The following is a 22,475-nucleotide window of genomic DNA, read 5'->3' on the forward strand; positions in this document are numbered from 1 at the left end:
CAGGTGCCATAGTTTAATCACTCCACCAAAGAAGCTGGAGAGGCTTGTATCGCCTGCATTCTCATATTTAAGGAAGTTATCTGTAAAATCTTACTAATTATGACAATGAAGATGAAAGTAATCGACGCAGACAGAGATTCGAACATGGACCTTTGAGGATGAGACCACAGGTCGTGTAACGTAGCAATGCATTTGCTCTCTCTCTATGTGGCATATTTACGTCATTTTTCACCCCCTTAGATTAATCGTGACGATGACGATGAACTGCTTCAATTGATGATGGGGCAAACACAATGATAGACCAATCTTCCCAAGGGCTCGAACTCGGAACCTTTCAATATATACTGTATACACTTCTGTATCTGTACACATAGAGAAAAAAATGTAAACATTGTGTAACTAAATGAAAGACATGCATCCGAGTCGCACGAATGATTTCCAAAGGAAATGCCGGTCTTCTCTCAAGTTCAGGTGGGAAACTTTTTAATGACCACGATTTCACCGAAAACCAACAACTCTGTTTTCTCCTCAACCGTCTCAGCATGCACCTTCTTTGGCTTAAACAAACGAATGTCTGCGCTGAGCGGCAAGAAGCGGGAAATCGAAGAGACTGGTGGAGAGGTGGAGTTCTTGTGGCTTTTGCGGGTGCAAAAAAAGTGTTGTGTTGGAACCATCGGCTTCTTGCAAATCACCCTCCAGTTGGGGCCCAGGACTCCGCAGGAACGATCTCAATAGCTGAGGAGTTGCCGAGAACACCGAAAGCGGTAAGTTACAAGCATTGCTGTAATGAATACAAGTTGAAGATTTAGGGCTGTTTACATGGGCGCCCGTAGAGGAGGGCCAGGGGGACTAATGCCATCACCTCCATGACATATATGCAAAGACTTTATATAATTCAATTTTTGAAATTGTAGAGGGAAAACATGGACAAGGGGTGTCCTAAAAGTCAGCAGATTAAGTGCCTATGCAAATTACCCCAGTGCTGGGGATGTTTTGTGAGAATTCTCTTAACTGGGGGAAAGCATCACCCCAACTTTAAGCACTGCTACCCCACTGAGGAAAAAAAAAATGCCCTGGCTGTGTATCATCAAAGATGTAGAAGTTTGTGATGATTATTGTCGTTCACTTCGTTGTTAATATACTTACGTATGAAACTATTGAGAATGTCTAGATAACAGTGAAAGCAAACGACACGAAAATTCACGTCAATGCTCTACAAGGAATTCTAAACGTATGTAATTTTTCAGATTTTGTAACATGCAAGTGGTTTTTCGAATGGAGAGGAAAATTTGAAAAAATCTCCCATTCGAATGCCAAAGGTCCAGCAGAGCCTCCTGGGTTGCTAAAGGTCCAGGGACCCATAAATTCTAAGGGTGATATTGGGTTTCGTAACATTGTTTGCCAATTGTTTGATTTCAATACCGAACTTGGACTATATTCAAATTGATCCAGAGAAAAAGGTTCCGGGACCAAATTGAAATACTTTAAAGTTAAAGAGGTTCATTACGGTGTGTCTTCCCGTTTTGCCCATTCCCCTTTCGCCCAATACCGAAAAACTTGTTTTATTGATAACACGCCCCAGAATAGAAGTACCGTTTTGCCCAGAGGGAATTTTCAAAAGATGGTTTGAATGTGAAGGGAAATGTGAAAGTAAGAAGCCAAATAATCAGGTGTGGCTTCCAAAGGGGAGCCTTGTCGCACTGTTTAATGCATTAATAACAGAAATAAAGATACATGTACATAAGAATACACAGTACAAACACAACACCAACAAAAGTATTAGCCAGTGCGGTTAGGTTAGGTTAGCTTACATATCACTAGAGCCCGGAAGTTCAGGCATTTATTTTCGTTAAAATAGGCAGGCAAAAAGGCATTTATAATGTGGAAAATAGGCATTAAAAATGAAAAAAAGGCAAAATAAAGCGAAGAAAGGCACATTTGGAAGTCACTTACTTTTATCTATAATCTCTGGCAAAATGTTAAAATCTACATTGGGAAGAGCATTTCAATTTTCTCCGTCGTGATTACACATAACTACAAGCTGTTTTTTTAAGTTCTCAACATTCATTGATAGTAGTCTGTGAGAGAAAATGTTTTTCATAATAGAAAATGATCTTTCTACTTCGACAGAAGTTATTGCAGCATACATAAAACAAGCTAATGTAGCTGAACTCATTTCGGTAACAGCATTTTCACCTTTTAGAATATCACAAATTGTTTTCAATTGTTTCAGGTCCTCATTTGCACTCACTACCCGTTTGCACTTTTCCGCAACAGCTGACCCCTTTTCTCCTGGCTCTTCCATCATCTGCTGCATAGATTCCTCGTAGATGTTCATGGATTCTATAATTGTAATTGTCTCTGGCAATGCACCATAATATGCAAAAATAAACTTGAATAGCACAGGAGTTTTTTCACTTCACCAATTGAAGCCGCTTCATTTTCTGGAAGAGCATCTATCACCTCACTGATTTTTTCAAAGATGTTAGCATAATATATAGCTGCTGATATCCAGGTTCCCCATCTGGTCAAGACTGGTTGCGGAGGTAAACTAAGCTCAGGCCCAACTTCCTGAAATGTTCGGGTTCGAGAGGGAGATTTCAGAAATATCTTCTTTGTGTTCGCAATCAACCTCTCCACTTCAGCAGCTAATCATGCACAAGGAAATGTTAACCGAAAGGCAATATCCTAACTGAGCATGAAATACTTTTTTCTCACACTTTTCTCCTTCAGCAATGTTGAAACATGCGTGAGTTCAATATTACTTAAATAAAGTGAAAATTATTCACATAATAAACGGAAGAAAAATAAATGCAAACATATTTTTTTAAAAAAATGGTCAAATTTCATTGAAAAAGGCAAAAAAAAAAGCATTATAATTAAAAATAGGCAGTGGGGTCCCAAATAGACAAAATAGGCAAAATGAAAAGGCTTTTAAAACATTCGAAACAACATAAAAAACGTATATCCGGAAATTTTTTATCAATATATGCAGAAGATAAAAAGAGGCATTTTGCCAAACTTCCGGGCTCTACATACCACATTTCCCTCTGGGCGAAACGGTACTTTCGTTCTTGGGCGTGTTATCAATAAAACAAGTTTTCCGGTACTGGGCTAAAGGGGAATGGGCGAAACGGGCATGAATCTCATTACGGTGCAGAACCCATTTACGCTTCCTGATATCCTCTCCCGCACCGATATTGAATTTATTTACAATTGCCGGACCTTCAACATCCCTGGTTCAAATTGTAGATCCACTCTCAATTAGCCAATCTGTGCATAACGTGGACTTCAAAGTTCCCAAATTGGTTTCGTCTCGAAAGGTTTGGTCTCGTATATGTTTCATTATTTACAAGTTCTTCTTGTTCTGGTCTAGCTACAATCTTTACATTAAAGTCGGTAGATGTAAAAGGGGAAAAAAAGGGGGGGGGAATTTACATATAGCGATAAATATCTGATTGGAAACTCGTATTTTAACGTGCGTTCTGGTAATTTGCGTGCGAATCACCTCGGAAGTGAAAACGTGATTACGCAAAAATTGGAGGCGAGGTTGTTATCAGAGCGTGTCCCCGACACAAAGCAGGCGCCCCCTGGGAACTGCAAAAGGCGCCGACGGAGACTCGCTGTGGGAAGAGCGATGGTTTCTCGACTTGGGAACGGAACGTCCAAGCGAAGGAGCGAAAATGCTGATCAAAGTGACAGGATTCAACGTCTTCATGCACCTACCATTTACTTGGAGTGTAGTTCTGCAAGGCCTCTCACCTTCAAACCAAGTGCCACGCATTGAACAGTGGTTCGATCCTTGATTAGTTTCTTGTAGAGCTGAGCCGATACCCATACCGCTGTATCGATATCAGCCGATACTTGGTATTTTATTTTATCATACCAGATGATACTTTTGATAATTTTGCGGGTTCCGCAAAATTGGAGAGTGACATTTTCGTGGGGTCCATTTTTCCCGGAAGTTATGCAAAGTACAAAGCTTCCGTTGATTTTGCGCAAATATTATGTGAAAAACTGTATTTTTGCGATTACGTAACAGGTATTTTAAAGATTCTGATGTAATTTTTGAATATTTTGAAGCCAAACTGGTAAATTTTATGGTTATAATTGGAGTGGAACATGCACACCCGGTAACAGTAATCAATATTTTTAACAAGTTTTAATTGTTACAATGTTCAAGCATCGGTTAGAGTATCTGTGTCGGCCCAGTCCTATTTCTCTTGTTATTTAGCGTCGCTTTTCTGCCACTTTTGGCTAATCGCGACGATAAGGATGAGTGACGATATAATAAAATTGATAAAAGGGGCACTCACGAATGCCAACCAGGCCGCGATTCAAACCCGATTGTTCTGAGTCGTAGAGTGCTACGTTAAGCTCCTTGGTTCACTCACTTTAAAAACTGTAGGTCCAGTTCCAATTACACTATCGGAACACAAAGTCGTTTTAAATCAGTGACGTTTGACGGAAAGCCTGCATTATCCCCACCCCACCGACACATACCAAGGAATTTAATTTACATTATGTGCTACACAGGTATGAATAAAGAGTCCCTTTCGGAATGACGAAGAGTACCCAAAGGAAGAAAAAAGTAGACATTTTAGCAATTTTCATTATCACAGATTAATGTGGGAACAGAAGTTCGGAAGAAAAAAAATAACTATGACATTCAATTGACATCCATGACAAGAATTGTTCGCAGGAAACAAAGCTGCTTAGCAATGAAAGTTGTGATGAGCCTTTAATAAATACTGAAGACCGATAGAGATCGAATAGTTTAATGTTATGATAAATAACATCAAATCAAACTTAGAAGCCAGTTTTGAAGCGCTCGCCCAGTACATCTAGACGCTTGGCTTTATGATTGATATGTGCGATGAAACATTGTCTAGACTTGAAAAATGTTTTGTCTGGTGTTGTTAATGTTGGTGACGTTTGTGATGTTGACTGTTTATTTATTTATTTCGTCTTCTTTTACATGGCGAACTTAAGGCTGTGGAGCCTTTTCCTTCACTTGAACAAGTTTACAAAAAAAATTTGAATGTGGAATATTGAAACATTGAAAAAAGATAGAAAAAATATATAAACATTACAGAGGAATAAAAAAAAACAAAGAAATGTAAGAAATTTAATCTAACCTATAGATACGGGCACACACACTCATACTCACACATAAATATTTTTGCCCTTCACTGTTACGGACTATTTGAAGAATTCTTCAACAGCATGTTCTGTTAGTTCCTTCAAACACAAGCGCCACGAAAGAAGTGCTTGCATACGCTGAGCGGCGAAAACTTTGCGAGGTGTATCTGAATATTTGTATTTTGCTGAGAATTATTCGGGTTTTTCCTGTAACAACTGCATCCTCTGTAACAAGCTCCTCCAGGTTGAAGTTTTAAAAATAAACACGACCACACAGAGAACGGCATCGCCTCAACTTGGGACTGTTCAGGAGTCGTGAGCGCGTTCAGTTCCAGAGAAATACATATTTTTGGGTGAGTGGAATTCTTATCATTTTAATACTTTAAGACCATTGCTGACTAATGCATGAAGATTTTGTATCGATGCGCATTTAGATTCCAAATTTAAAGAACGGATACGGCCCTGGCATTCTCATTTAGCCAGGGCTGTTAAAGATTAATTCAAATGGGTGCCAGTGCAGGATCGGAACCTTTTCTTCTCGCACAATTTAAATTGGGATCAAGTTGCGTATTGTCTCATTACAATACGAAACTTGGACCCTATTTAAACTGATCCGGAAAGGTTAAAGCCCAAAAAAGGTTCCTAGACCGAATTTAAATTCAGCCGGAAAAATGGTTCCAGGACCGAATTTAAATTCAGCCGGAAAAATTGTTCCTGGACCGAATTTAAATTCAGCCGGAAAAATGGTTCCTGGACCGAATTTAAATTCAGCCCGAAAAAAGGTTCCTGGACCGAATTGAAATACTTTACAGATAAAACAGGTTCTTTACGGTTCAGAACTTATTTACGCTTGCTGATTTTCTCTCATGGACCGGAATTTAATTCATTTAAAATTCCTGGACCTTTAACAACTCTGCATCTAGCCCAGGGCCTCGGATTGTTTTACTTCGCTTTCTGCCACTAACACCGAGGATATGGATGAGTGATTGTATGATGAAATTGATGACACTCACAAAGAGCATCCATGCGCAGGCCAGGACTCGAAACCGGAACTCTCCTGGCGTCGTAGCAAGCTGTGCTTGCCACTCCGCCGCGGAGGTTGGTGCTACGTAAAGGAATATATAAATGGTCAAGATACAACGGTATTTATCAAATTGGAGAGGGAACTACTTCTGACCGTCACGTGGTTTAGTTTACATCTTACAGACATCACGACTTGCAAGTAAATTATAACTTCATATCGCAAGGATAATTCCTGCTGGAAAATTACTCCTAATAGTATTATCATTAGAAAGGAGGTCACAAGTAAACAATAGAGAATCAATATCTGCAGTTATTCTAAAAGCGCGACCGCAGAATTAGTGCAAAAGGAAAGTGACATTGAAGTTTTCCTCGAGGCACTATAACTGCATACTGCCTGGACATTCTTCCTAGATATCAAATTCGTAACAGTCACGCTGAGTTGGGGTTTTGGTGAACGGCGATAACTTCAAACATCTTGCATTCTCTACTTTCACGTTGGTACCTTTTCATGTTTCAAAACATTACTAGACATAGGTCCTTAATGTTCTGCTGGCAACAGCATAGTCCGATGGTTTACGGTCAACAGTCCTTCACATTCTTTGGAAGTTCATCACGAAACAGTTCAAAGTGGGACACGAATCACTATGTGCCTCCCCCCTGAATCGAACCCTGGGTCCTCTTGATCACAAGGCGACGAAGTCTCAACTGTTCTATCGGGGAGGCCTGACACGTACATGTTTTTGATTCATTGATTGAGTGGGTGTTTTAAGTCCACTTTCTGTACCGATAGGCTAATCGGGACTGCGCCTACAGTTTAAAGTGGGATCCGAACCAGTATGTGCCTCCATCGCGTATCGAACCCGGGACCCCTTAATTACAAGGCGACGACGCTACCACCGCGCTACAGCTGCAACAGCAGACAAATGTGGTTTTATTTGATTTGTTATTTAGTATCGCTTTTCTGCCACTTTTGGCTATTCCCGTAGATGAGGATGAGTGATGAAGGGAAGCTCAGAAAGATCACCCGTGCGTAGGATGATTCCTGGCACACACTGCCGTCAAACAAATAGTAAATTTCTCACAAAAAAAAACGCACAGAACCGTATGTCCTGTGCATTGTACTGGTGCGTGGAGGGGGAGGGGTAGAGTGGAGCAGGATTCAGCATAGGCAGAGCTGAACGGATGGAGGAGAAGATGCGCGAAAGATTCTGGCTGAAAATTCTCTTTTTGTGGTCGCTCGATGCTATTTCCTGTACAGAGTAAAGTGACAATGAAAGGACGTTGGTTTTAGAAGTATGGACGAGGTCCGATTGAAATATCACCTACAGATTTCACGTTATGAGCGATCAAGGTAGAGTTCCGTGACTTTTGGAACACCCTGTCATTGTCGTAGGTCCGTTTCATCCACAGCGGCTTCTCGAGTTCAAAGGAAAACCGCAAATTGCCTCAACTGCATTGAACAAGATGTCGAAACGTATCCGCCGAGTGCATCGAAGCTCTTGGGAATTTCTGAATGTTGAGGCTCCTCGAAAGCGAAAGGGAAAAGAACAATTTTTCCATTCGGAAATTAACTCACCCGAAAGTGCAGCTGAGCATGGAAAATCTGCGGGCGCCGGGAAAAAGAAACCGAAAGTTCCACAAAGAATCCTTGGGCAACCGCCATTAGCAACAGGATCGTTGCTAATAGCAAATGGATTCTTGCGAGTGGAAGATTGGTTTGCGTGTGCGGCGCGTTAAGTGGCATGTGCTGGTGGACTTCGTAGGATCTTCAGGGTATGTAATATCGAACTCGCTTATCGGACAAGACTCCAACAACGTCTTGGTCAATCCCCGCCATTCTGACGTCAAACTAAATGTTTTCGTTGTTAGTTTAGGTTTTCTATGATAATAAATTCATTCTTAGACAAGCCCAGAAAAATTGTAGTGCATTTATGTTAAAGACAAGTAAAGCTAATCTAACAACGAAATTATTCCGGGCTTACGTCAGATGACGAAGAGTGGGCCATGGCCAAAAAGTTGTTTGAGTATCGTGCGAGCAGTTACACCCATATAGCCTTTACTCTGCCGAGGGGGTCGTCAGAAAGTAACCCCGGTTTCGCCGAGGCCTTTGGCGCGAATTTTAAATTCGTACTTTTATTTGACAAAAAATGTTATGACTCGTAGACTATTTGACCAATCTACTTCGGGTAACTCTTGTTTTGCAGCTAAAACGTCAGGGCATGCAACCATGCAGAAATCAAAACGCCAAAGCCAATAAGAGGGGTTGGGTGGGCGGCGGCCCCAACTTTCAATGAAAAAAAATCATAAAAATGGGGAGTTTGTTTCCAGGGTTGCTACGCGACTGGAAAACCTGGAGAAGTCAGGGAATTTGGTTGGTCATATATTTTTTTAGGTGTATGGTTGGTCACCGGCCCCATTCACGTTCTGAATTTCCGAAATATGTGCTATTTTCAATAAATTAAAAAATATAATCATTAAACGTATTGCATATTTTCTAAAGGTACATGACCTAATTTTCTGTTGTTTCTCATTTGTATTGATATAATTGAGGTTGTATACAGGTTACATTGTAAAGCTTTGATATATGCCACATTTTTATTGATTTTTTACACCACCTTAATTGTAATGGCTTAGTGAAAATGGGGAAGTACAATTTGTTTTTTCATTGAATTCCATTATATTAATCACTTGGTAAATTTTCAGCTAATAACTGTGTATATTCATATTCATAATAATTAACGTGCCTGCATATTTAATTGAAAAACATGAGGTTCAAAAGCAAAAATCATGACGACAAACATGTCTGGAAAAAATTCATTTCTGGTCTGGAAAACCTGGAAAAGTCAGGGAATTTCATAATCAAAAAATCGTAGCTACCCTGGTTTCACATATTCGATAATATAATACAGCCAAGAACATGAAATGACTTTCATTCGGTTGAGAAAGGACCATTCTTTGAAAATAAGGCTAAAGTTTGCGTCCCCATCTCAAAATAGCGGGGGAAGAGGGGGCAAATTCCCCATTTTTATGATTGTTTCGTTGAAAGTTGGGGGCCGCGGCCCATCCAACCCCTCTTATTTTCTTTGGCGTTTTGATTTCTGCACGGTTGCATGCCCTGATGTTTTAGCTGCAAAAGTTACCCGAAGTAGATTGGTCAAATAGTCTACGAGTTATAACATTTTTTGTCAAATAAATGTACGAATTTAAAATTCGCGCCATCTTCCATACGTAAATTTGGAGTCGGGAGGGGGGGGGGTGCATCCACATGACGTGCCAAAGCTTAGTTTAACCCACTGTAAGTGTTTCAGACATAACAGAAAAGTATCAAAATAATACAGAAAACAGGAATTTTGTAATCAACTGCATGGTCGAAAAATCGACCATAATACGAGTAAAGGTTAAACATTAAAGACGAACCTTTCTAAGGGCATTTTCCGAAATGACTCTACAGGGGCGGCTTAAAGACCGGGCAAGTCGGGACGTCGTATTTGATTAGTTCCAAAACCTTATGCTGAACAAAACCCTGGCTATTTGCTTGTTTAAGTTCATTTTCAAGTCCACCTTATGCACAGAATGGCTAATCGGGACTGGACGTAGAACTTAAAGTGGGACCCGAACCACTGTGTGTCTCCACCGGGTTTATGACTATTTTTTTTAAAGTGTTCCATTAATTAATAAGTACAGTAAACCCTCGTTAACACAAACTCGCTTAAGACGAACACTCGGTTAACATGAACAAAATGTTGGTCCCGGCAGGGATGTATTATATCTTATAGAAAGTTTTATCGGTTAACGCGAATTTCTGTAACCACGAATTACGAACTGTTTTTTAGTCCATTGCGTCATTAGCAGTGATGTGCGTCTACGCGTAAACAACGATAGTCTACATTCTACACGTAGATTATGTTATACACGTAGATTACGTAATCTATGTAAACAACATGGCGAAAGGTGATAACTTAGCAAAGAGCGCCGTGGAATTAAAAGAAAATTATACTTCGTATCAGTTGCTGATGTGTGTGGAGAACTTTTCATACCCTTTCTTTCAAATTCGAACAATTTCTCATCTAGGAAGAAACCTAATATAAGAAATATTCTAGTGCTTTATGTAGAAAAGACGAATCTTGCCTCACGACTGCCATCTGTTGTTGTTTTTTGCATACTATTTATCTTCTTCCAAAGTTGATAATAGAAGAGAAGAGAAATTTTGTTGTAAATATTGTTCTTTTCATTTCGTTAGAAACCAACATAGTTGAAAATGTCACTTTCTTTTCATGAAGCCCTTGAAAATTAATTTTAATGCACTTTAGATTGTCTACGTAGTCTATGTAAACTACAAACCAATGTAATCCACGCGTAGATTACGTGTAGACAACGCATGTAGACGTAAACTTATAGTCTACGGCACATCACTGGTCATTAGATCTCATTCAACACGAACTTTCAAAGTTTTTCATAACTTCTTTTCTGTTGTTCCTCTGTCTGTCCTCTGCTAGGTATGTAAGAAATCGCTCAACAATCTCTATCATCTTGTCAACAATCAACTTATACAGTATTGTAACCAACGGATTCAGATCAACAATGTGCTCAAATATGCTTTCTATTCTTTAAAACATAACCAGTATAAGTAACATCAAGATTAAAACTTGGGTGCAATTGCTCGACAATTGCGATCTTCGCGTCAACAATGAGCTTATACGTATTTAACCAACAAATTCAGTTGTGTGTTCAGATGTGTTCCTCTATTCTTGAAGACGTAGCCAGTACGAGTAACATCAAGTGCCTTTGGATCAAGGCATTATTGCTCTTATGAAGAGGTCTTATCGTATTTTGCGAAAGCGCAATATAAAGGAATTTTTCACCAAAAAATGATCTGCGAGTTCTTTTTTTAAAAGTTAGTTACTGTAGTACTGTACTAGTGTTTTCTATGACGACATACATAATACCTATTGTAAATGGTTAATGTGTAGAAAGAACTGTGTTGCAACAATAAAATTTGAGTCCCCGGTTAGCACGAATTTTGTTAACACGAACTCTTGAATTTTCGTTCCTTTGGGATTCGTGTTAAAGAGGGTTTACTGTATATTACAAAATCATGCAGCAATTTAAGCTAATTTCTGTTATTTTCATGCCATTATGTAGGTATAAATAAACACCTACCTACAACAAACACGTTCTTTAACACTAAAGCTCGAAGTATCTTAAAAACAAGGTTATATTTTTTTGTCATTAATAACTTACATATATAACCTGGTCTTGTTTTTTAATGGTGGAAAGTAGAAAGGGCAGAAAGGGCGGAAGGACGGTAAAAATCCACCCCGCCAGGGCGAAATTTTTATATTGAGGCGACTCTGTGAACCAAAATGAAATGAATCTGTATGCGTTTCTAGGATGAGGTGACTAGATTTCCAGTTGGGGAAGAGGGCGGATATTCCAATAAATCATTTCAAAACGTCGGAAGAGTCCAGTGGCGGCAACTTACATGGGCCTCTGAGGATCAAGTCCAGCCAATAATTTGAGTGTTTATTCTATTTTAGAAAAAAAGTCTCCGCTCATAACAATACAAAAACAAAATATTTTATCACTACACACTTAAAAAAAATTCTCAACGTAACAACTAAGTGTTATCAAAATATTTCGTAATAAGTTGATGCACCTCCCAATGATACTTTTACGTGTACTAAAGGGTTCTCCAATAAGAATGATATGATTTTGAAACGAACTGGCAGCTACGAGTAACTGTCACTAGTTGTCATTTGTGTTTAGTATACTGTGACAAGTCATCATGGCTAAATACACGCTTCAAAAACGTTTCGTTATTATCCAAAAAAGTTTTTGAAAATATGCGTTCTTTTGAAACTTGAAAAGAATCAGAATTTTGGGCAAAAAAAAAAATCTTCTCAGATGAAGAACAACATTGTCGTTTTTGGCGTGAAAACAATCCACAAGAGATTCACGAGAAGCCCTTGCATTCGCAAAAGGTCACTGTATGGTGTGGTTTATGGCATGGTGGCATCATCGGACCATTTTTCCCAAAACTAGGTAGGAGATGACAGTGTCTGGTGAGCAGTACCGATCGATGTTAACAGATTTCTTGTGGCCAAATTTAGATGAAATTGATTTGGAGGAGGGCCTCCCCCATGGCGCAGTGGTAGCGTCTTTGCCTTGTAATCAAGGGGTCCCGGGTTCGATACCCGGTGGAGGCACAAGTGGTTCGGATCCCACTTTAAACTGTAGGTCCAATCCCGATTAGCCTTACTGTGCATAAAGTGGACTTAAACCAGCAACTCAAAGATTTGGAGGACATGTGGTTCCAACAAGACGGTGCCACATGTCGCACTGCTAATGCCACTATCGACGTATTGCAAGAACAGTTTGGTGAAAGGATAATTTCAAGAAATTCTGATTTAACTTCTGTAGATTGCTTTTTGTGGGGTTATTTGAAATCCCTATGTAAACAGACGACGAACCCTTAATGAATTAAGATTGAACATTCGTGACATTAGGACCGAGTTATTGCACAAAGTCATCGAAAATTGGGTTCATCGAATTCACTCGTGTGCACGAAGTCGAGGTGGACACTGAAATGATGTGTTATTCAAAACATAATGTAATAAACGATGCTTCAAAATAATATAAAAAGTTTGGTTGTATCTGAAATAGTTTTGATTTTATTTCATTGTAAAATCATATCGTTCTTATTGGAAAACCCTATATATTATTTCCACTATCCGATGTCATGTCGTTATTTGGAAAGTAAGGGTGAATAAGGTTTGCAACCAGGACGAGGATGGATAGGACTAAAAACTCAAAATAGACAGGAGAGAAGCAACGAAAAATAGAAAATAGACATTAAAATTGATGAATTCTCGTATGGAGAGATTTTTCATCATCTTCACAGATTAGGCATTCCAAAGGCAGTTGCATTCGTACCAGCGCTTGAGTGAAATAGGCAACAACAGCCACTGAGCCTACTTATGGCATATATTATTGCATAAAACTATAAAACAAATATAAAAGTTCGGCCCACCCAGAATAGAGTATCTAGAAGGCATGATGTCGAGATGAGGCGAGGCTTGGCAGTGTAGCAATCTAGTATCAACTTGTAAATAGTTCGACCCTCGTCTCGTCTCGAGAAGATTTTTCCAGTCTCGATTCTTTTACAAGTTTGTCCCATACACAGCAGCGTATATTCCAGGCTAGCTAGGCTATCTCCGAAGCCTGGAGTCTAGAGAATAAAATACAGGAGAAAAATTGATCAGACATTGTAAACAAAATTCATATCAGTGATATGATGATGGTGATTCTAGAGTTGGCAACCTGATTTCCTATGAGTTGGCAACCTGATTTCCTATGAGTTGGCAACGTGATTTTTTATGAGTTGGAAACCTGATTTCCTTTGAGTTGGCAACCTCATTTCTTAGAAGTTGGTAAACTTATTTATACTCATAGCCTAGGACCACGTGACAGTGAGATAGCCCAGATCTTGGACTCGGTTTACGCCTCTGCCCATACCGTCCCCACAACTGAACATTATACGCTCTGTTGATTTGTAATTTAATTTTCTTTATTCTTGTGAGTCGCTTTTCTCCCTGCTTCATAATCGCGATGAATGAATGGCGAGTTGATGAAATAGATGAAGCGACAGACTAAATGAATACGGGCATGCCTTACCTAGGGCTTCTGGTTTTATAATGCACGGAAATGCAATTTGATACTTTCTTTACATTGGTGACTAAAACAGCGTTAAGTACAAACTACCCCAACGTTTGTTTGCCTAATGGTTAATAAAAAGGAAGGAAAATCAACACTTACTGATTTTAGATGCCAAAAATGTCGGCCAGGACAGAGTTTCTTACCTGAAAGAAAAAGAAAATTGAGATTAATGTTAAATATTCAATATCACATAATGAAAAAATAATTACCTAGTCTGGCCATAAATGCTGTTACACACTATTTTGTGAATAAATTGAATATGGTTTCAGATTTTTAAATGTTCTTTTAGTATGTTACACTTACATATTTTACATACAAATAGCACCAATCAGTTTTCAAAATGTACACTTTTCACCCTCACACAGGCTCGAAGTCTCCCTGGCCAGGCATCTACTGCAGCACGGATGGTCTTGATGGGAAAGTCCGCCCCTGCTGCTATCAAGGAGCACTTTTATCTTTCAATTATAGGGTGCCTCTTCTTCCAGACAGTACCCTCTAGCTCTGGGCACAATTCGTAGTTCAAGGATCATGGCTATCAGATGGCTAATCAAAAGCGGAGATGAAATCGAGTACACTGGTCTCCAGTCACCGTTGCGTCATCATTGCTTTATGAGCTGGGGCAGTATATTTCTTGAACATCCAGGGTTCATTGTGAAACATTGTTTGGTTCAACAGTGTCACTACAGGGTCCAGGACACTTTCCACATACATTTTCGTACGGCTTTTAAGCCCTTTTCTCAAAAATGAGGCCTGGTGGCATCTCTGATTTTTGGGAACTCTCTCACAAACTTCTCAAGAGCTTGAAGCATACACCCTTTCATTTTGGCGGTTAAAACCTTATTCAAAGGTGAACAATTTCTTATCAGTGAAGAGAATCCTGAAATGCCCATTGGCAACGTACCGCTGCAGGAGCCATCTCGATTTCAGTTCCCTCTGCTTCTTCACTTGCGTCGTCAGGAAATTTCCAGTACTCCACCGGTAAGCCTCAATTCCAAGGTCTTCATTAAGTACCCTGATCATTGATTGTTGTGAAATGTTCAGCTCCTGTGCCATTATCACTTGCTGCCGGATGGGATTTCGGCGGATGCGAGCCAGCACTGCTTTAACAGCCGCAGCTGTTCATACGGTGTGAAGTCGACCAACTCTTGGGCGATCTTTCATGCTACCAGTCTCAGTGAATCTCTGGATTGTCTGATACACAAACCTTTTGCTGATCTTCGGGATTTTTAGGGGCTGGAAAATCTCAGTGAGTGACTTCCCAACCATATGCAGAGCAATTACGGCTACTCTGTTTTCATATTCGCCCCACTCCATGCTAAGCACAAGAAGATACACGCTTGCTCTTTCACAGATGAACACACAATGGTCAGGAGTGAAATTCAGCACAAGCATGGTTCATGAGCCTGACTACCGGATGTACAGTCCAAGTCGAAAGTTTATAATAGTGTTTATGGCCAGACTAGGTACAATTCTTTAATTAACTATCGGATACAAATTTATATGGCAAAGAACTAGCATATATAGAAAACACGTCTGTTTTCATACAATTACAGAATAAATCAAACTAGAAAGACCTGCAATACAAAATATGCCTATAATGAAATCGAAATGAATGGACCAGTGTCATTTATATGCATTATATTAGAAAGTTTTTATTGCGACAACTTAAATTTCAGCTGTTCCAGAGAATCACGTCGTTAGTTTAAAACATAAACCAAATAAAATAAAATTACAATTTCCGTAATGCAGATATAAATCAGACACAAGAATTGAGTATGCGTATTTCTTTATGTATAGCTACCCGTAACTTTACAATTGTATATGTTGCTTATATATGCAATATTATACGCATATATTAACATAGGTGTTAGATCAGTCCCAGGATGAAACTCGCCGTTTAATGAAGAAATTAATTATTGTTATTATTATTGTTGTTGTTTACAAGAATTTCGCTCTTACAGTGGATGAAGAATACATAGCAGAATGTGGTATCTCGTAAGAAAAAAATAATTATAAGTATTAGGCGTAACTTGAGGCTAAATTTGGTGGGGCAGGTTCGATAAGTTTTCAATCCCATAAAAATAGCGTCCAGTACAATTTGCTAATTGACTCTACATTTACGAAATCACAATATTACTTTGCTCCTCAGGTACCAGAGATTAACAAAAGTAGCCTATCCTTAAGTTGTAAATTTTAATGAAGCTGAAAATTTTGGGTGAGGGGTAAACGCCCCCTTGCCCTTACCAAGGTACGGCTTTGGATACTGAGAAGGAATGTAAATATTGCGATAGCTAGTATAGTTATACTCTGTCCAGGGAATCTCTGGAGCGAGTGAACGAAAACAAGTCTCTGCGCAAGTAGTGGCGCGCGACGGCTCGACCAGTAAAAACATGCGAGGGAACGGGATTGTGTGGAGGGGGAAAGCGACTGCAGCTTCCAGCTGTTTATATCAGCGTGTACTCTTCAAGTCCTCGCATTCGCTTTCTCCCTATCTCTGCGCTTATGTGGCCTTGCCCCAGAGATTTCCGAGAAAGAGTATGACTATATGGAAGCATGGGTACTTTAAGCACATTTTCTGATTGAAATCTATCATTTCAGGACCTCCTAATGACAGAATGGAATGGATTCTTGTGGGGTCGAACTGCTGCGTGCCAAGCCAATGGACATACTGCGGACCAATCCTGACGCTCCTGGTCCTCGCATACCATTACGTCGAGGGAGCCCAGCACGACTTCTGGCTGCAGGCGACCAGCGGGGCCAAGTCTTGGGAGGAGTACGACTACGTGGTGGTTGGAGGAGGGTCCGCCGGAGCGGTGGTGGCCAACAGGCTGTCGGAGGTCGCCAACTGGACGGTGGTCTTGCTGGAGGCTGGCGGGGAGGAGTCGCCGGTCAGCGAGGTCCCGGCGATGATACCTCTCGTCCAAGGCTCGGAGATCGACTGGAACTTCCGGACCGTGCCATCGAACAAGTCTTGCTTGGCGTGGCAGGACAGGAGGTGTAGCTGGCCAAGAGGAAAGCTGCTTGGAGGGTCCAGCGCCATCAACGGGATGCTGTACACGCGAGGAAACAAGAAGGACTATGACGAGTGGGCCGCTCTGGGTAACGACGGCTGGAGCTTCAAAGACATCCTCCCGTACTTCCTCAAGTCTGAAGACAACCGCGACCTTAGGATAGCGGCCAACGCAAAGTACCACGGGAGATGCGGGTACCAGTGCGTCGAGAAGCTCCCCTTCGCGGACAGGAACGTCGGCGCTCTACTGCGAGGCCTGAGGGAGCTTGGGTACCAGTACAGGGACGTCAACGGACCGTTCCAGACCGGGTACATGCGAGCGCAGACGACTTCCATGAACGGGGAACGCTGCAGCTCGGCCAGAGCGTTCCTGAGGCCGGTGCGGAACAGGACCAATCTCCGCGTCGTCACCGCGGCGCTGGTGATCAAGATATACATCCACCCGGTGAGCAAGCAGGCCGTCGGGGTGCGGTACCTCAAAGGTAACCGTCAGCTTGTGGTGCGTGCGAGGCGGGAGGTCATCGTCAGTGCCGGAGCGGTGGGGTCACCGCAGCTGCTCATGCTGTCCGGCGTCGGTCCCAGGGAGCACCTGAAGAAGCTTCAGATACCGGTGCTGATGGACCTTAAGGTTGGGTACAACCTGCTGGACCACGTCTCGTTCCTCGGGGTCGTGGTGAGCCTTAACGTCAGCGCGACGGTGCCGACGAGAGAAACCAGCAGGGTGCTCGACTACCGCCAGTACTACCTGAACCACACAGGCCCTCTGACGGCAACTGGCGTCCTCCAAGTGGTGTCTTTCGTGAAGACCAACAACTCCGACGCCTCCACGGTGGACTATCCGCGCGGGAGAAGAACCACCTCCCCTCTGCTGAGATACGACAGCCCCGACATCCAGTTCCACTTCATACCGACGGTCCAGAGGGGACAATCCGGGCAACCCTTCAGCTACTACGACAGCTTCGTCGTCGCCCCGACGCTCCTAAAGCCGAAGAGCGTCGGGCGCATCCGTCTCAACACCACCGACCCCACCCAGGCGCCTCTGATCGACGCAAACTACTTCGCAGACGACATCGACCTGCGCGTGATCGTGGAAGGCGCCAAGATAGGCGCCAAACTTGCTCAAAGCAAGGCGCTGAAGAACATCGGCGCCGTGCTCAACACCACGGTGCTTCCAAGATGCGTGAAGTACAAATTCGGCACGGACGGCTACTGGAGATGCACGGCTCGGCAGTACACGCAGACCATTTACCACCCTGTTGGGACGTGCAAGATGGGGCCTTACTATGACTTGGACGCCGTCGTCAGCCCGCAGCTGAAAGTTTACGGAATCGAAAGACTGAGAGTCATCGACGCATCCGTAATGCCTACTATTATACGTGCAAACACACATGCTCCAACGGTAATGATTGCCGAGAAAGGGGCAGACTTAATCAAGCAAACGTGGCAATTCAAATAGTCCACTGGTGGCCTTCGTTACAAGTTACTCACGGAAATTCATGGACACTGAAAGTGATCGCAAATGCTGGCAATATGATTTAGGATGGTTACTAAGCTTTCAGTTTAACAGCTTGCGCGCTGTTTAAATACCTAAATCAAACAACTTTCGCAGTGATTACAAATGCAGATGAGAGTTCATGGATCAGTAATATCAGACTGATAACTGAGGTCTGGAAGTCATCACTTTCAAATGTCTTCTACCAATACAAGACTCTAGCAAATAGATATACTAAAGGCACAGAAAGCCCCCATCAACTAGCAGAATACGAGTACAAGAACTGTGCGAGAACCTACGTAAAAGACTGGGTTAGTGGTCGAGCTTTGTTCTTAGTTTTTCACCGCCCGTTTATAAGTGGGCAGCAACAGTCTAGTAAAAATATTCCGCTTATGGTGGCGACAGCGTATCGTATCCTAGTTGACGGGAGCTCTAGCAGTCTCAGTGGCCAAGACCGGTAAGTGTTCGGCTTTCGACCTCGCCACCGAAATTCCCGGATTCGAGTCCCCGGCCTGGACATAGGTACTCGCTGTGAGTGTCTCTTCATCAATTTCATCTAATCATGCATCACTCGTCCTTATCGTTGCAATTAGGGAAATGTGTCATAAAAGCGATGCTAAAGAAAATACCAAATGGCTTACACACATACTGTGCAAATAACAAATGCAAGGGCTACATTTTATAGAGTGTATAACTATACGCACAACGTAAGAAGCCTTTCTTTAATGGTAACAGGACAGGTTATATGTGGGTGGTAGGACGACTTCACCTTTGTGGTGTTCGTTCTAGCGCGAAAACGTAACCATAACAAACTATAGATCTTAGTGTGGGTGTCCGACAGAAAAAATAAACGAGGGTGGCAACCCTGGATATGTACCGCATGGCTGCATACACACGGGGCAGAAAATTTCCGGGGATCTTAGCTTCGAAACAAGCAAAACGTCAACAAGTGTGATTTGGATATGATTGTTTATTTTTTTGGTTGCTTTTCTGAGAGCGATGTCTAATCGCGACGATGGAAATGAAAAGTGATGAGATGGAAAAAGGAAGAAACGCATATAGACGACACAATTGTAGCCTCACAGAGGATTGTCCTGGTTGTAAGCACAGGCGCCAGATCCTGTTCAGCCTTCAAAACTGCAGCCCAGGTACAACTAATTCGAAGAGAGGTTGAGTGTCTTTAGAAGTATCCCATTACACCCCACCAACATTGATTTATTTACTCACCCCCGACACGCTCTAACACACTCCAAAATTTCCTAAACACATGCTTTAAATTTTCCACAAAGGTCCAATTTGTGGTCCTCTTGGCTCTAAATACACCATTAAATACAAACCTACACCTCCCATAGACGGAAAATTGTGAATAGATATCCCTGGGTATTGATGCCCTAAACACGATGTTGTTCAGTGGCACTCTGCAAAACCATTTAAATTGAACCCAAAACTAAGTACGTCGACTAGGCGCCGAACTTACAATCTCATCAGATATTCCCAGGTTCGTGTCCTTGCGAGGAAATGGACATCCCTTCATTAATTTCATCTCATTATCATTCGCCATAATGGTCACACGAGCCTATAGCGACAGAAAAGCCAAGTAAAATCAGAATACACATACCAAAAATTAATAACTATATTTCGTTAAAGGAAAGTTTCCGCGCAACGCACTTCAACTTACCACCTGAAGATAACATTAGGTATTTATAATTTATATTCACAGACGAACTTGCAAACATCAGTACTTAGGAGGCTTATCTGCGCTAACTCCTGAATACCTTTTACATGTATTGAAGCAAATATTTCAAAACAACCTTGAAACTTTAATAATTAATGTTGTAGTTTGTTGTCAAAAAGATGTTACTTTGCGGTAAGGATATTTTAGCGTTCCATTTTCGCTGTTTAGCGGCATTACACTCATAGTTTTATAGTCAACAGAAGGTGATATCAACCACCGAACGATTAAACAAGCGAAAACTGAAGAACAGTTGTCTTCCGTAAGAAATTAATTTCATCATAGAACGTTATGAAGATTGAAAATTTGTTATGACAGAGTATACACATGATTAATAAATATGTTCATTGTTGTATATGTTTCATTTCAAATATTATAATAAAATATGGGAAAACGTTGTGTCGTAGTATATTCATTATTCACACAAAACTATGGAAAATATTTCCACCATTCACATTTTTAGATATTCCTCACCAGAAGCGCAGAAGTAGCTAAAAAAAGAAAAAAAAGTGAAGTTTGCATGAAAAGACTGAATGAGGCGTCCGTTATGCATAACAAAAGAAAAATTTCTATAATTGTGTCTAGAAAGTTCACAATAACAATACTAAAAACTGCTGAAATACGTTAGTACCAAACAAAGAGAAGCTATTTTGTTCCATCAGATTTGGTTTCTCGATGGCAGATTTTAATGCAGCTGCTGCTACAGCGCTCCTGGCGGGGAATGTGAAGAAATCAACACTCGAGCACGGAATGTCTATGTTCGCAATCAGGGACGGCGACAGGGGTGGGCACGGGTGGGCAAGCGCCCACCCGATTGCCCACCCAATCAAATTCAATAAGTACATATACTTTGTGATATATGAATGATTCAATAAATGGGTGCATTCTGGTATTCATAACATGTATATTTTACTTGTGAATATTATCTATGCTGAAGTATTCACATATTATCAACCCATAGAAAGCCAATTTTGTCATTAAAAAGTGAAAGTAATTACTAGAGCTATTGAAACAAAAACTGTGATCAAATTAATACTTCCATGATTAAAAGCCGCTAGTAGGCTTAGGAGGCTCAAAATTATGCAGGGTATGATCAAAATTAGATCAGAATTTAGGGTGAACTTGAGGACTGCAGCTCCGGTCCTCCACATACGTATATAAATCCCTGCCTGGGTATGGTTAAAAAATCTCCAAATGAACAAATAAAAACCTCAACTTAGCGTTACTTTCTTCAGGAACACAATAAATTATTTCGACTTTTTAATTATTATTAGAATAATTTAATCAAGAAGACTTAGATGGGCAGGCCATGTGACGTGAATGGCAGAGGAAAGAATAGTTTACAGGATTCTTCTTGGGAAACCTGATGGTAAGAGACCAGTAGGAAGGCCAAGACGAGGATGGAGGGATAACGTTGAGATGGACCTGAAAGAAATCGATAAGGATGGGAAAGATTAGATTGATCTTGCCCCGGATAGGGACAGATGGAAGGCTTGTGTTGCTGCAACCATAAACCTTCGGGTTTAAGTATGATATAGAGTATAATAAAAAGTAATGTAAAGTGCTCCCCTTTGCTCTGCACCACGCCATGAAGGCGTATAGGGGGTGTGGAGTTAGGACCCCATACTTTCTTGATCTCGACCGAATCTGGAGGTGATGTGATCAGAGTATAATATAGTTTTAATTAGCTCTGCATTCAAATTCCAGAAGTGTCCTTTTTTTATTTCGTTACAATTTTTATATACCTGTCATCTTCATATATCAATATGGTATGCGAAATATCAACTTTATATTCGTTCTACTAATAAGTAGGAATCACAATAATCACTACAATACCTAAGTAAATAAATTTTAATAAACCATTTATGTGTGCAAAAAGCTACAGAATTATTCAATTGCTAATGAGTGGCTTATCCTATTTAGAAATCCTCGTTCCACACATAAATTTTGGCATATGAATCAGCCGAAAATGTCAACAGAATCTGTAGATGCAGTTGAAGTAAAGAAAAATAAAGTTATGTCACAAAGTATCCAGAAGACGATTTTGTTAAATTTGTTTTTAAGCTCACTTTTATGCTCAGATAGGCTAATCGGGACTCAACCTACAGAAAGAACTCGCACAAAACGTGTCATTTTATCACCACAGAAGATGCGTCCATGTTAAGAGGGTGATTGCCTGAGACAAATATTTGAGACTTTCGGTAAACAATGTCATTGTTCACGTAATTAGCTGCCTTGATCCACTAATGAAACGATGTGCAATTGAAACTACCATCTCAACTTTCTAAGAGGTATGAACTAATGAAACTCCATTTTTGGAAGAGTAAGTTGTGGTTGATTTGTTTTATTTTGTCATTTTT

General features: G+C 40.9%; 1 pseudogene across 2 annotated transcripts; it reads left to right on the forward strand.

Annotated features, from left to right (window-relative positions):
* The first annotated feature begins 565 nt into the window (after positions 1-565).
* On the forward strand, positions 566-20,478 carry LOC145992793 (glucose dehydrogenase [FAD, quinone] pseudogene; annotated as a pseudogene). Of its 2 annotated transcripts, none has more exons than XR_014442211.1 (2): positions 566-764; positions 16,480-20,478. The product of XR_014442211.1 is annotated as a glucose dehydrogenase [FAD, quinone] pseudogene, transcript variant X2 (transcript). The 2 variants fall into 2 exon arrangements; XR_014442210.1 differs by lacking the exon at positions 566-764 and adding an exon at positions 7,854-7,938.
* The last annotated feature ends 1,997 nt before the right edge of the window (positions 20,479-22,475 follow it).

Source organism: Lepisma saccharinum, chromosome 9, assembly GCF_977018435.1.
Source record: "Lepisma saccharinum chromosome 9, izLepSacc3.1, whole genome shotgun sequence".
NCBI lineage: Eukaryota > Metazoa > Arthropoda > Insecta > Zygentoma > Lepismatidae > Lepisma > Lepisma saccharinum.